This window comes from Chlamydotis macqueenii, chromosome 12 (genome assembly GCF_036417535.1).
Source record: "Chlamydotis macqueenii isolate bChlMac1 chromosome 12, bChlMac1.mat, whole genome shotgun sequence".
Taxonomy (NCBI): Eukaryota; Metazoa; Chordata; class Aves; order Otidiformes; family Otididae; genus Chlamydotis; species Chlamydotis macqueenii.
The window spans coordinates 15,831,528-15,846,557 of NC_141567.1; positions in this window are offsets into that span (position 1 = coordinate 15,831,528).

A 15,030-nucleotide genomic window follows, 5' to 3' on the forward strand; every position below is an offset into this window, starting at 1 on the left:
TCTACTCACTGGAGTATTTGTCCACTTCTGCCAAACCCCCAAAGCTACATTTCATTTAAAAAAAAACTTGATTATTCAGGAAGGCTGAAGTTTGATTCACAAAGATAACGCTCTTTGAAGATGTCTGCTCCTTTGGTAGTGACTGATTTAAGTGGGTTCCATTTTAGTATGCCTGTTATGCTGTTCTCAAGGCCACACAAAGGAGGAGGAATTGTGTGAGGCCATATAAATCAGGGTTTGTTGTAGGAATGTCAAACACAACTGCACCGTGGGGTGTTAATAGTGAGCAGGCAAGTAGTCAAAAGCAAGTCAGAACCAACTAACAAAAGCCACAAAGCTAATCTGTCTGGTTCTTGATGCTTCCCAAAAGTGCAGCGTCTGCACACTCACATTTTCTTCTGGGAGAAGCTTGGAGTGTTAGACTGATCCATATCACATTTTCAAAGTGCTCCAGTAATTGGATGAGTAGGTTTGCTGAAACATCTTTGGTTCTCAATTTCTCCCATCAGCAGATCTAAAAAGGAAGCTGTGTGAGCACACCACCAGTCCAGGTCTCTTCCTACTTACTAACCCCAAACTCACTCCACTGTATTCAGTGCTCAGCCAGAGCAGTGGTGACCAGGCCACTGGACACACAGCAAGGGACCTGTTGGATTAAACTTCCTTTGAACAGTTCATCATTGCATGGAGGAAGAAAACTCCCAATCTTTGTGCATGCAAATAAGAGTTTCCTCCTTTTCCAGCAGCACTTTGTGGGCAGAGTGGAGGGCAGCTAAGAAAATTTAACCAGCTTGAGAAATATAAAAAACCTTTTAGTGTGCACTTGAAGCAAAAGCTCTGAAGCAATGTTTCTCGTGTGCTCCATCACAGGGATACTGCTCGCACCAGACCCTTCTCTAGAAATGTCCACCCTCGACACGGCTGCCACAGCGGGCCCCGTGTTGCATCTCACAGTCAGGTTCTTGCAAGTCCTGGTGTCCTCTCCTTACATGCAGATCATTTATGTGTAGGTTCATTGCAAGTTAAATCCCAAGGTTCTGACTCCGCTGAGTTCCTGAGTGCAGGAATAAGAAGTGATTGGAGATCTCGGTGTGCAGCCTTTGGAGAAGGTGCCAATGCGTGTGCTTTCCCCCTTCCTCAGTCCCATAGTTTAGGAAACCTAGAGCTCTTCAGGTTTTCAGAGGTTTCCGCTCACTCTTTTAATCACCTGCTCTTGTCTTCAAGACCACGAGTCTGGAAGGAAGGTGTGTGGGCACAGAGCGTATCATTCTCTCCCAGAATGATTGTGCAATCTCTGCAGCTTTCCAAATACCTGATAGTCCAGAAGAGAAACAGAGCTCAAACTTCCTGAAAAGTGAAGTTTCTAGCCAAAATGAAGCTGTCAGAGCTTTAAAACAAGTCATGAGGCTTCCTTTGTACAGAAGGAATTCAAGACAGTGGAAAGTTTCAGGGGTTGAATGGAGCTTGTGAGCCAGGATCTTGGGTGATCACATGAGTCCATTGGACAGACTGCACCCACGTGCATGCGCATGTGCCTGCGAGCACATACCATTGTGGTTTCTGTGCTAGTTTTTGTTATTTCTCAATATTCCCATTAATATTTAATGTATTTATCTTGGTTGCTGGTAATTACAGCAGTGAAAGTGCTGACTCTGATGTCCCTCTGGGACATGACATTGGCTTTGGACAACCCAACATTTTTGTGTGCGCCTGCAAAAAATGTTCTGCCCACTACTCTCCAACCCCAAGAACATTCCTGGCTTCTCTGGTAACATCCTTAAGCACAGCACTGACAGAAAGACTTCCGTATAAATGAATGACCTGACACTTCCAAATATTATTTATTTTCAAGGACTTCTGGGTCACTAGAAGCTATTTGAGTTCTACTTATTCCTAGTAAGAAGGACTTCAGCTGTCTGAATTCTATACCTACAGTCTCTCTCTGTTTCACAGATAATATTTTGGAAATAAACAAGACTAGCAAGCAGGGAATGAGAGTCCAGACCAGGACAGACTGGCATAATGGTGGTGTCCTGGCAGCTTTTCGGAAGACAGAAAATGAAATGGGAAAGGAATGGTCCGGGCAGGCGAGCTGGGCAAACTCCAGGAAGGGAACAACAGAGGGTGCTGCAGATCACAGCGGACATGAGTTGCCAGCTGTGGAAAAGGTGGCACATGTTCAGTTAAGGTGCAGGGTGCAGTTGTGATCCTCAGGGGTGGCAGGTTGTGTGGCGATGGTGACTGAAATTATTGTGGGAGAATGATGGGTCAGGAAAGACTGATGTGCAGCTGGTTAATGTCAGATACTAGCCAGTGGGGTTCATGTCTCCCTTTAAAATCAGGTCACACAGAGTCCCGCGTCTCCTCCTAAGCAGAAGGGTTGTGTTTTGGAAGCCGTGGCTCTCAACCAGCCAGCTTGTCTGTGGGAGCTGGGAGTGCTGCAGGGCAGAGGAGAGGACGCACTCAGACAGACTCGGTGTGCACACAGGTACCCTCCAGCTTGACGCACAAATTTTGCCTTTGTGAACATTTGCCAATTATAACATATCATGTGCACCAATAGTGCCTCTAACTTGCCTTAATACCTTTTTATGAGAATAAAATTTGTTCTTATATGGTGCTTTTCATGCTTGAGGCAGTTCAAAGCGCTTCGCTAAGCACAGTAATGAGTTAGATCTGGGGAGCGCGGTGATTGTGTAGGCAAATACTGGGACTATTATGTGCTCTGCAATAATTCACAGAGCCGCCTATGCTAGAAACTGCTTTATTTATTGAAGGCAGGAATGTTGGCTGGATCTCGTGGTTGTCCTCTGGAAGATTTTAATGGTCTTTAGCTTCCATATATAACAGCCCCTCAGAGAAACTGGAGCCAAGAGACCTCACTCGAGGAATGACCACAGAGCTGTGTAGCACCAGGGCAGCTGTGTCCGGTGAGGTGAGGGGCCCAAGATCAGCTGCAGCCCTCCAGCTCCAGATTTACCTTTCTCAAGCATATTACATCTCTCTGAATCCTCTCAGTGCCTTCAGGCTGACTCTGTTATTTGATGTCCTCTTTTACCTTACTTTTAGTTATAAAATAAAAGCTTTTTTTTTTTTTTGTGCAGGACCTTCCACCCCTAGGTCTTGAAGAGGGATTACTGAGTTTAACAGTGACACTGTGAAACACCGTGGAAATATTGCTGTTCTTCGCAGGAGTAAAGGGAGATTTAAGGCTAGATCCAAGCAGATTTCTGAAGTGAAATTTGCCCAGAATTTAGGCATGTTAGTCCAAAGTAATGATCCTGAAAAACCTGCTCTCAGCTTTCCCTGCTGCAGGAGCTGCCTACGCATGGCAGACTCTTAATTTTCAGTGTTTAACTTCTTTCCGTGCCTTCTCAAAGGCACTTATGGGTATGTCCTCCCAGACAGACCTTTCCTGCTGACCAGCTGGCAAGACTGACTGGGATTTCTCCCTAAACTATTTGGGTCGAAATGAACTGGTCTGGTGGTGGAGGTCAGTAGCTGCTTCCACTGGCCTGCCCATCTGTTCTGGTAGATCCCCTGTGCATGACTGCAAAACACCATGTGCAGTCCAGTCCTCAAAGTAAATTAATGTCATTTTACTTTTTCTAGAAGAGGCCAAATGAACCCTAGTACGTTGCCCTTGGCTTCTGTGGGTGTATAGTGAGGGCTGGGGAGCCCTTCCTACTATCAGATCCTGCGCAGCTTGACTTTTTGGGGCTGGTCAGCGTACTCAGCTTACTGAAGTGTTTGCCTTCTCTGTGCTGTTCCCTTTGCACACCGGAGCAGTGGTAATTAGCAAAACAGTTAAAGAAAGAAGTTTCTTTGGCATTGGTGGTGCCCCAGGAAGCATCCCATGCCCAAGGATAGCCTTGAAACTCCTCCTTAAGCTCCTGTGAGGCCACTTACGCTGCGCCTCCTGGGAACAAAGAGAATTTGCATGACTTTTCAACATCTCTGCCTGCCCAGTGATTTGTGTGTTAACTCTGAATAACAGTCATTACCTCTGCAGTTCAGGACACCAGAGGGTTTCAAACTGCACTGCAAACAGGGCAGCCCCGCTGACATGAACAGAGCTGGTCAATTTGGAGTGAAAACAATCTGTCTTATTAGCAATTAACTTCCTAGCAATCAGAGAGGTAAGGAGAGAAAGGTGTCACTTCAGGCTCCTCCGGAATGGGACAGGGGAGAGCAGATTGAATTGTCCAGAGCAAAACTACACGCAGCTAGGACTGTAAGTAAAGACTGATACTGTCTCTAATTGAAACCAGAGGAAGCGTTCTAATAGACAGCCTACAAGTGCTTTACAGAAAGTGGAAAGCAAAAGCTTTTTGTATAAGCATTAATCTTTATGCCTCACTAGGGTCATAAGCGCTACTGAGAGTGCAAGGAGAGAATTCAGCTCAGTCAGCACCAGCCTGTAAAGATCTATGTCCAGTTTTGCACTTCATTCTGTTTATCTGGGGCTATTAATTAGCTCCTTTCAGTTTCCCTGTGAAGATCAGTATGTTAGGTCTACTGAACACTCTTGCACATAAAGTTCTATCACTGATTGCTTGAGCAGCTAAATTGGGTAGACAGTTCACTACTCAAAGGTATCTTAACTTTGCATCCTTTTCTGCTGGGGCAGGAATACTGGGGTTGACTTCAATCTTATTGTAATCTGCTTGTACACATTGCTTTTCTAATTTCATGCCTAGATATGGCATTTCCATTACAAAGGACTTTTGTTGGTTGAGCTCTGCTGGTCTGGGTCTTTCAAAAGCTGATCAGAGCTTCTGGTCATGTGCTTCTACGCTTTTCCCCCAGAACAAAACATCATCTACACAGATCCTAGGCTATCAAAGCCCATGAAACAGTTCAAGTGCCAAACACAACCCAAACGGCAGCCTGAGAAAATTATGTCTCCCATAGGGGCTGTTGAATATGCACAAACGTATGGTCTGTTTTCCTAACGTGCCTGTCAGAGCCCTGCTGATGCCTCCAGCAGAGAAAAATATTTGGCATAGGCCATTTCCCCCCAAACTTTATCCTTGCAGGAAATAGAAAGTGTTCTTTTCCTACATATTTATTTGTGCTTAACTGTTATCACAAGGGGTTGCATTTTTTCCCCTTTCTCTGGTGACCCATGAGTGTCCACTTGCTGTCAGTTCTGCATTTCCTCGCATCTTTCACAGAGCTGCCAGCCTTTTCACCCCTTCCTCTTGTGTCTGCTATACTCCGTGTGAAAATTCCATACAGGAGATGAGCATTAAGATGGGTGCACTCTATTCACATTTACTTAGCACTCTGTGCAGGCTTCTTTATTTTTTTTTTTAAATCCTCGTTCTCGAACGAGAGGAAGTACCCCGGTGAAGGTGTTCTTCTAATGCAAACAAGGCTTTTCAACACAGGTATATATGCTGCTAATTTTTCAGACCATCTCTTTTGCTCTCTGTTGTTTCCCCATATATTTAACAATGGACTCCTTTGGTCAGAGAGAAGATCCCCACTGTAAGTGCCGACCTAGAGCAGTTTCACTCACCCAATTTCAAGAGTCTGCTTGTAGTACTTCCTAGAATGACCTGGCAGCGTGAGAAGTAGTGGCTCACTGCGGACACTGCGACGACAACCCCAGAAGGACCAGATGAGTGCTACCTGGTATCTGGTGAGTGGGCTAGAGGTCAGAAGGAAAAAGCTGGACTACTGTTTGAGAGGATGGTTTAGACAAAACTAACAGATCGTGAAGCAAGCATAAGCCTGAAAGAGTGTTTTAGAGGCAGATTGCAGCCATTTGGGGCTAGAAAAACATTAGATTTGTGAGAAAGCTTTTCTTCCTCTGTCAAATATATCTTTTTTGTGACTTGCCTCAGAGGGCTCGCGTCAGAAAAAGGCTGTTTCTTTTCTTCGTAGAATGTAAATGTTCATTCCAGATGATATAGACATAAACCTCAATTTCTTCTCAGCCTTCACCATAGGTTTTTGAACATGGAATGAGTCTTTGTGAGAAATGGATTTCTTGTTGAATACATACACTTGTGTACTTTAAGAAATGAGGAGTACTTTTGATAGCCTTAACCTCTTTCTCTACCAATTCCCCATTTTTAACAATGTAAATTTGTTCCAAACATCTAAATTCTCTCAGTTCTTTAGCAGTGATCCTTTTTAGCTGAATTCCTTTGGGAATGTGAAGGCATCTTGCTTTTATGCAAAATGGCCGCTGCCTGTAAAGTGTAAGAGTATTCTCCTCCCAGGTTCCCCTGCCAGCACGTACCTCCCACTGCACTGAAGGAGGATACGCCATTTCAACCTGTGGTCCTCCTAAGAGCATCCTCTCAAAAATGTCTATTAGTGGAGGGAGAAGTAGATGGAGCAAGAGCCTGGGCAACATTTCCTGGTGGTACTTGTTCACTGGAAGGTGGGTTTGCACCTTCACCTCTTTTTGGGCCAGGCTGCTCAATGGGCATTGCTCTTCAAAACCCTTTGATCTCTGTCGGTATGATCTAGCAGTGTTCGGTTTCCTGCAGTTCCCTCTGCTCCATTTAGTATCTCTGAATGTCTTTGTCTCACTTGCAACAAAGTCACATTCTGATCTCTTTGAAACTCATTTTATATTTCTTAGAATCAATAAACTTCAAATGCAGTAGCAGAAATACCAACCAGTCAATAAGTCCAGTCAAGTTATGTCAGAAGGAAAAGCAGTGCGTTGTAAGGGCAACATTTTCTTAAGGAACTGCTATTCAGGCATATTTGTTGTTTCAATTAGTCTGATTTAGGGGCTCAGTCAGGGGGCTGCAGCCTGTAGTGCTCAGGCTGTAATTTGATTTTTAAAGCTGCCATTCAGGTACTAAGGAAATAAAAATACGTGGTAAAACCACATCGTGACAGCAGCTGTATAGATCCTGATGTGCGTACCGGTCAGGAAGATACAAGGGTTCACGGCACGATCACCCGCATTTCCTATCCCATCAGAGTTGCGTGTTTTGCTCTCCTGGCTTTGATCACTGATCCCCTGGGAGGAGCAAGGAAAGGTGGCAGAATGATGTTTTTTTTCCAGAACTGTTGCCCTGAAGGGATGCTTAAACAAAAAAATAAAGTAAAATTAATGTGTTTGAACAGTGCCAGATTGACAGCATTAGTGAGTAAAACACTTCACCTACTTGAAGGCTACCCACGTTTTGTCTGCTAGAGCTGTCAGCGTAGTACCATTCCTCAGCACAAAATGTATTCTTTTCTTTCTAAACTGCCCTTGTGTCTCCAAATTGCTCACTCCTACACCTGAGAAAGATTCAGACAGCACTGATGGGGGTAAGAAGTTGGACTGCTGAAAACTAGGAAGAAACCTTGACAAATTTACCCTGGTTTTGGAGATGCTTAAAATTTGAAAAATTTTGCAAACTCGTTTGAAATTATTTCAAAATAAAATTTGTGCAGAATGATTCAAGGCATAGCTCTGCTTTCAAACTAGAAACTGCTGGGAGCAGAAGCTTGTATGTCTCCTTCGCAAATCAGGGCTGTATCATTGTTGCTGCTCTCTGGAAAGGGACCTCCATGCTCTCGGCTGACAGCTACATAACCAAGGTCTTGTCTGGACTTTTCCGGTGTGCCCAGATGCTGCAGCATGACCCCCTGCCTTTCTTAGCAGGAAGGTGCTTTGAGAGATACCATGGTCATGGTGCACAGATCATGTGTCAGGAGGTCACTGGCAAAAGACAAGTCCTCCAGGACTCCAGACATCCTTCAGTGGCACCTTGTGCACTTGGGGAGTGGAAACTGTCTAAACAAGGTCTTGGATCTGTTGCTTTATGGCATTGGTGTCAAGATGTTTAACTTACTGGAGAGAGTAAAATTAGGTCTCTGCACTTTTATGCATAGATAAATTTACATCTAAAACTGCAAAGTAAGGTCTTCAAAAGTATCTGATACATAAACCTAAAGGTCTGTTCTGAAAAGTTTAATTTTACAACTGTTTCAGCTTGTCCCTTTTTCAGATGACATGGTAAGAATGAAGTTGTCCAATATTTCTTCCATGAAAAATGCATTATATTTATAGGAAATTCCTTCACAGCATTTGAAAGGGTGATGAGGTTTTGAGGAGTAGGAAGAAGCAGACCCTAAACTCTAACTTTAAAGGGCTGCTTGAGAAGTGTATGAACAAGATAGTTGCTCGTTACAGCAAACAGGACTCTCTATCCTGACGTATTGTCTGCTGTCAGTATTCTTTCCCATTTCTGCAGATCATCGTCCCTGCTTCACTACATCTTAGTGATGACAGGTGCCCCTGTTTTTAAACTGTTAAATTAGTGGACTAAGGTAATTTTGTTCATATTTACTATTCTGTCACAAGATTCTAAAACTTCTCTGTGCCTCCAGTGTCTGACATCTAAAACAGGGGCTACTGGAATCATTATATATGTATATTCAGTTGTAAAGACCTAAAGTAGTAGGTCTGACTGACAGCCAGCAGCACAGGACTCTTCTGGGAGTAGCAGCAGTAGAATCTATCTAGTCTCAAGTTTTATGCATGAGACTTGCTCATCCAACTCCTGCTGACCCATTTGTATTTTGTGCAGGTAACGTGGCTGCTTCTCTCCACCTCCACGACTCCATAAACGCAGCTGATCAGCCCGCTGACCAGTGGATGGCTCCCAGAGCTGTAGAGAGATGACAGTGCTGTGTAGCCACCGGGAAGCGTGGCTTACCCTCTTCTGCCATGTGCAGGGTGTATGGGCTCTGTGTGTGGGGGGAAAATGGGGAGCAATTGTCATGTGCCAAGAATGAGGGGAACAAAGGATTCCAGCCATAGGACCCAACACATCATCTGTACCTATCAGGTAACAACAAAAAAAGGTGTCAGGGCTGTGCTGCTGTTAGCAACCTGCCACGCTGGGCAGAGGTGAGGTTTCATTAGTATCTGTAAAGTGCGCTGAGAACACCAGGAGCAATGGACGGTCTGTTTTCCAGGCATCCTCTGTTGCTGGTCTAAGGTTTTTTCTTTGATTTCCCAAGCCCAGAGGCAAATGACTGTTTATCTTCCTTTTGTTTTTAGCCTTTCTCCTCTCCACTTTTTTGCTCTCCGTTTTAATTACTCTCAGACTGCAGTCTGAGATGAGACTACAGTCTCACTCCCTTGCCTTTGCTGGCACGGACACCAGGAGACAATGTGATAGTGTTTACATGGCACTGAAGCTCTAGGACTCAGGACGTGTGAAATGGGGACCTGCTGCACTACCTTGGTGACTCGTAACACCTTCCTGTGGTTCTGCTTTCCTTCTAACTTCCTGCCCAGCTAACTTTCTAGACTATAACCTCTCTGGGGAAAGGACTTGCTTTTATTGTGTGATTGTACAGTGTCTAATACAATAGGACCCAACCTCAGGTAAGACCTTTAGGCACTCCCATTATATGAATGAGAACAAGATTGTTGGTGTCAGTAATTAACATTCTTGTGGGATTGTTGGAAATGCTTTGGGATAAACACCACCTGGAATCCTCGTCTGGCTTATGTGGTTTTTTAAGCTGCAGAGGAGGCTGATCCTGTTCACACAAGAGGGCATGGACCATCTGTCTTTTCTCTTACTGGGTGTGCAAAAAGTCTTTCAGCCCCAAGATGAGTTACAGTACCTCAGTGAGAAGCAGGACACTGGAAAAGTGAGAGCATTGCCATGGGGAAGGAGAATGGGGACTCAGTTATCAGTGTGTCTCCAGTAATAATCTCACCTGAGAACAAAGACTGTATGACAACCACAAAAACAGAGAAAAACACCAAACTGAGTCTCGCTGATAACATTGTGAATGCCTGTGGCACAGTGTCATCCCATCACAGGCTTCCAGAGATGAAATCTCACTCTTGTTAAATGGATGGCAAAACCTCTGTTGACTGCAGTAACATCAGCTTTCCCCTTGGGGGTTACGTGGATTTTTCTCCTTCTGAATGCCCACTCACATGCCACATCATTATGCATAACAAATTCTTCTTCTTTTCCTTTAAAATACGGATTGGATTTGGTAAACCCTGCATTTTGGATTCTAGGTTCCCTCTATCTACATCTGAAATCCCTAAATAAACAAACATGGGATTAGACCTCAACAGCTCCCTCTGCTCCGCCCTTAAAAGCATTTAACACCAACTGCTTCACTCCTGTTTCAGACTCTGTTAAACACTGACTCAAGTGGAGGAGCTCAATCTTCCTCTCAGACTTCCCAGGGAACTAATCTTAGTTGTTGGAAGGTCTGTCTCCATTTATGACCCTCCTCCTGACTCTGGTGAGGAGCTGGAATTGTCTAGCTGTTGACATCAGGAATGACATAAATATGTGCTGGGGTTAGAGGCTTTCTGGCAAATGGCCCACTAACCTAGAATTTGCTCTGCAAAGTCAGGAGGATGACTTTTAACCTCAGAGCAGTTTGCAAAACCACATCTGTGACCAATAAATATGAAAAGTTGGAAAAAAAAAATCTAGTCCCTACCGAATAATTAAAGACAGCATACCTCGCTGGGCACTACGGTGCTGGAATCGGTGTGGAGCCCTGTGCAGGAATAATCAGACAGCTCATCATTGCCAGAAGTCTGTGCATGTGCCTGATACCCCATACTCAAGGGAGGCAGCACAGCAGATTAAAGTGAGGGTATCTCATAGCTGTAAGTCTTAAACTTAATGAGCCAGATCTTTGTGCTGCAGCGCCTTCTTATCCCAAAATTGCCTTAACCAGCTGCTAGAGGATGCCCAGTAATGGGAAATTCTCTAGACAACGGTAAATTGGTGTAACGATTCAGTGTCACCTCACATCCTGCTAAGCAATAGAGAAATCATGATCAGAAAAACGGACACAACCAGAGTGCCACTGAACAGTTGAATCCTAATTTTATCACCCTTCTTGTGGGCCACAGATAACCCAGTGCAATTTACCGCAGGTCTGAAGCAGCTCCAAATCTCAGCAGGAGTCAGAAAGGCTCGGTGCTAGCCTCGGGACTGAGGAGTCACAGAAGATCAGTGAAGTTGTTGTTGTTCCATAACCTTGCTTCTGCACCAAAACCCAGTAGGTTGGTTTGAAACAGGAAACACCTCCAGCAAAAGACAAAATTTTAATCACTAAAATTAAGGTCATCGTCTGGATCCCTCTCTGGAGAATACTGCCTGTCTCCGATGATCATGCACAGACTCCCAAAGAAGTTAAATTTTGAAGTTAAAACTGTACAATGTCAATGTGTGAATGACAGCATTAAATCTTGGCTGTAAGGCTGAGATATCTCCAAGAGGAGAAAAGCACTTTTTTCACTCAACCATGTAGCAGTGGCTGAGGTAGATGAGGTAAATATATTGCCTCCAACTATTAAAGAGTGAGGGAATAATTTATACACGTAATATTACATGTTTGCAGCCTAGAAGTGGTTTTTTTTTTTTTAATTCAAGAGTGTAAAAGTTTAGAAATGCTGACATGGATGTGGCCTGTGCAAGTGTAATTTGTCCCTTTTGTGCATTTGCATTATGATACACTATTTAATTGTAATTAGATCGCACGCTGTTCTTTCAACAGGTTCCTGGCCTCACTCATTGTACAGAATAGACTGTGCTCACTAAGTAATAATTTTATTTTCTCCTTGCTGTTCACTATGTGGCCCACGCTTTATTTACTGCACACTATTCAAATATTGTTCTGAAGGCAGATTTATTCATTTCCTCCTGGGCTTTTCCATGGTACTCATCACTATGGTATCCAAGTGCTTCACAAACTCTAATTCATTTTCTCAACACTGTTGCGAGAACTGGTATTACCTTTATTTTACAGATGAGGAACTTAAGCATACAGACAGAACAGTGAAAATTCTCTTTAATTTTAGATATCCAATTAGAAATAGTCATGGCCTGACTTTGTCGGAAAATAAAACGTGGCAAAGCATCTAATTTAGTCAAAGTTGAATAAATTCTCATTTACTGCAGTTATATCTGCAAGTGCTCTTCACTTCTGCAAATCAGACTTCAAAATGTCAAATCGGGCACGTAGGAAGTGAAGACTGCACAATTAGTGCATCGTTGTGAAGTCTCCGTTTTAAGCACTGTGCTTTGCATCCCATATGAGTCCCAAGGCTGAAGCCCTGTCCAGGACCAGCAGTCACCCACCTTAGCCACGGCGCCGTACTTGCTTTCCCCACATCTCCTTGCAAGGTACATAAAATACCTACGTCTGATTTTTATAGCAAATTAAGTGGAAGTTATTTAGGCACTTACCTTGGTTCCTAGACCTTGGTTCAACATCTGAGCCAGGCTTATCGTTTTGCACTGGCAGCCTTTATTCTGCTGTTGCATAACTTGTGAGTGTTCTACTTTGCAGTCTAACTGCTGTTGTTTTAATGCATGCCTATTTCTCTTCCATTTAGAGATAACCTAAAAAAACCCCAGCAATTTAATCCTGTGTTGACATTGATGTAGGCCATCAGCAATGTGTAAACTTACCCTAAATGACAGATGTAATAGTTTGCATGTGGTCCAGCACTTGAGGGGGACAATGAGGTGTGTTCTTAGTGTATTTCAGATATTTACTGCCAGTAGAGATGTGAAAGTTTTCGAAGGGGTCTTCATTCCCATTCCTAAATCCTCACCTTTCTGCTATGCCTCCCTTCCTCAGCCTCTCTCATTCCTGTTTCTACATCTCTGTCTCTAGCGAATTCCCTCTTCCTGTCACCCTTGCTACATCTCACACCCAGCCTCGGGGTTGCACATCCTCCTCCCTTGTCCCGCTCCAGCTCTCCTGTCTGGTCCCTTTTGCCCAGCAAGTTCTCCTTCAGCCCTTAGCCAGATAACGCACTAGTCTTGATAGCCCTGGTCCTCCTGGGTTGCATGTTCTTCTCCTGGCAATTTTCTCCCATTTCCAATCTGTTTTCAAGTCTCTCCTAACAGGCTAGCTTCCAGACTCTTATTCATGAGCTTCACTTTATCCTTCCCTCCAGGCAGACCCAGTTTCCCCTTCCAACTCCCCATTCCCTTTCACCGCCCAGGGAACCTGTCTTTCTCCAGATCCTTTGTGTTTGCCAACTTACTTGTCCCCGATCCAGTTCTCATCCCCACTGCGTGTTATTCAAGGAGGTTCCTGCTCTGCATTTCCTGAGAGGACTGGAAGGACAGGTTCCCCGCTCGCCCTTCCTGCCTTCAGACTTGGCATGGTCCAGAGCAGCTGGAAACTGGAACTGCAGGTCCGGCTCCAGCTCCCACAGCCTTGGGCTGTGACGTGCTGGGTGAGCACGGAACTGCTGGAGAATGGCACTGTGGAGCACTGGTAAGCCCCCGCCAAGCGCTAACGGGATCTTCAGTAGGATTTTTCATGGCAGGTCTTGAGGGAACACCTCTAACAAAGTGACCGTCCTCATTTTCAGACTTGAAGATCCCCGACAGAAGGAACAAAAGAAGAAATGTTTATAATTTAACCTGAGGTATGAACTTAAGATGCTTGAATTTCAGCATAGTGGTTAGTCTGGCACTATTAAGAGTGACTGAAGGTAGGGTTTTACGGTGGGAATTACTAACCAGCTTTAATAGGAGTTATGCTACCAGTCCTGCCTTTTAATCAGTGCTTCCATTTTCAGCATAAATTACAGTTCCTTGCTGGTAATCCTTCTGGCATATCAGATATCAGCGTAACTCAGCAAGCGTAATATGGAGAAACCCAAAGATCCTTCTGAGGAGGTAATTATTCCTCATTGTGAAAATGCTCCAGGATATTTTGAGTGGAGCACAAAACTCCTGTTTCCTTACAGAAAGACCGAATAAAATTATAAAATAATGAAGCAAGTTTCACAACGAGAAATACTTCAGACACCTGTATTAGCTGCTACTTTGTAGTCAAGTCAGCATTTAATTAGTTGTGCACATCTCTGCATCCGTATGTACAGCAAAACGCACACCTGCATTTTGGTGCATGGCAAAATCTGTCAGCGTCTGCCTCACTGAAAAGCCTCTAAATAAACAAATCTGCAAATCCTGCTGGATCAGGGATGGTTTCACAGGAATACAGAGGTGCTTGCATCGAGAGGGACACCCTTGCCATCTACATGGGGGCTATCAAGGTAAACTTTCCTGAAATTCATCCTCAGTTCCTTAGCAGGAGTGTCACTACCAGTGTAAAAACGTCTTTCTTTCTGGAACAAATGATTTTAAACTAGGTTTAAAACATGTTGTGATACAAACAGACATTTCGGGGGGCTGTACCCGTGTTTCATGTTTTGCAGTGTCCCAGGGGTACAGTTATCTCACGGTTACCACTTCTACATAATTTATGTACTGGCAGGGATGATTCAATTAGGCAATAATAAAATGAGCAAGGACAACAGGCACATTGTAAAAATACAATTTAGCAGGCAACAAGCTGAGATGGAAAAAAAAAATAAGGGTACACTTCATATGATTAATAAAGGAGTGTATATTTATAGCTCTTATTGTGTCCTTTGTAAGGATCCGGGACCCGACAGCAAGAGTAAACCCGGCCAGTAACGATGCAGCATTCAAATAATTTGGATTTGAATGGCAAATACTGTATAAAACTAATTACCCCCAGGAGGATGAAAATACATTTCATTTGCCTTCTCAAACTATGTTTGGTCTTTTATTCACATTTATTTATCCTTTGGTTTGTTGAGAAACGCTTATTACGAAAGCCGACATCCCAAATTGAGCAGCAGAGATTCCCCCCCCAACAAAACAAGTTTCTGCAAGTTATTTTTACACGATTAGCGAGAGGCTTTTTCCCTCTCGGTAGCTCTGAGGCAGGACTGCTGCATCTCCCAGCCGGTTCCCAGCACCACGCCGCCCAACAACTCCTCGCTTCCATGGCAGCTGCTCCTCCGGCTCGCCGCACTGGCAGGGCCAGCCAGATTGGCGTTCTCCTTTGTTTTTGCACACCTTCGTGCGCGGCAACACATGCAGATTTTGCAGCCACGCTGGCCTTCTGCTAAGAGAAGAACAAACATAAGTTTATTTGACGGAAAGACCGGTATTTATTGCATCGCTCCCGCTGCGGCCGTCTGCGAGGCCGGCGGGAGTGCCGTGGCACCGCGAC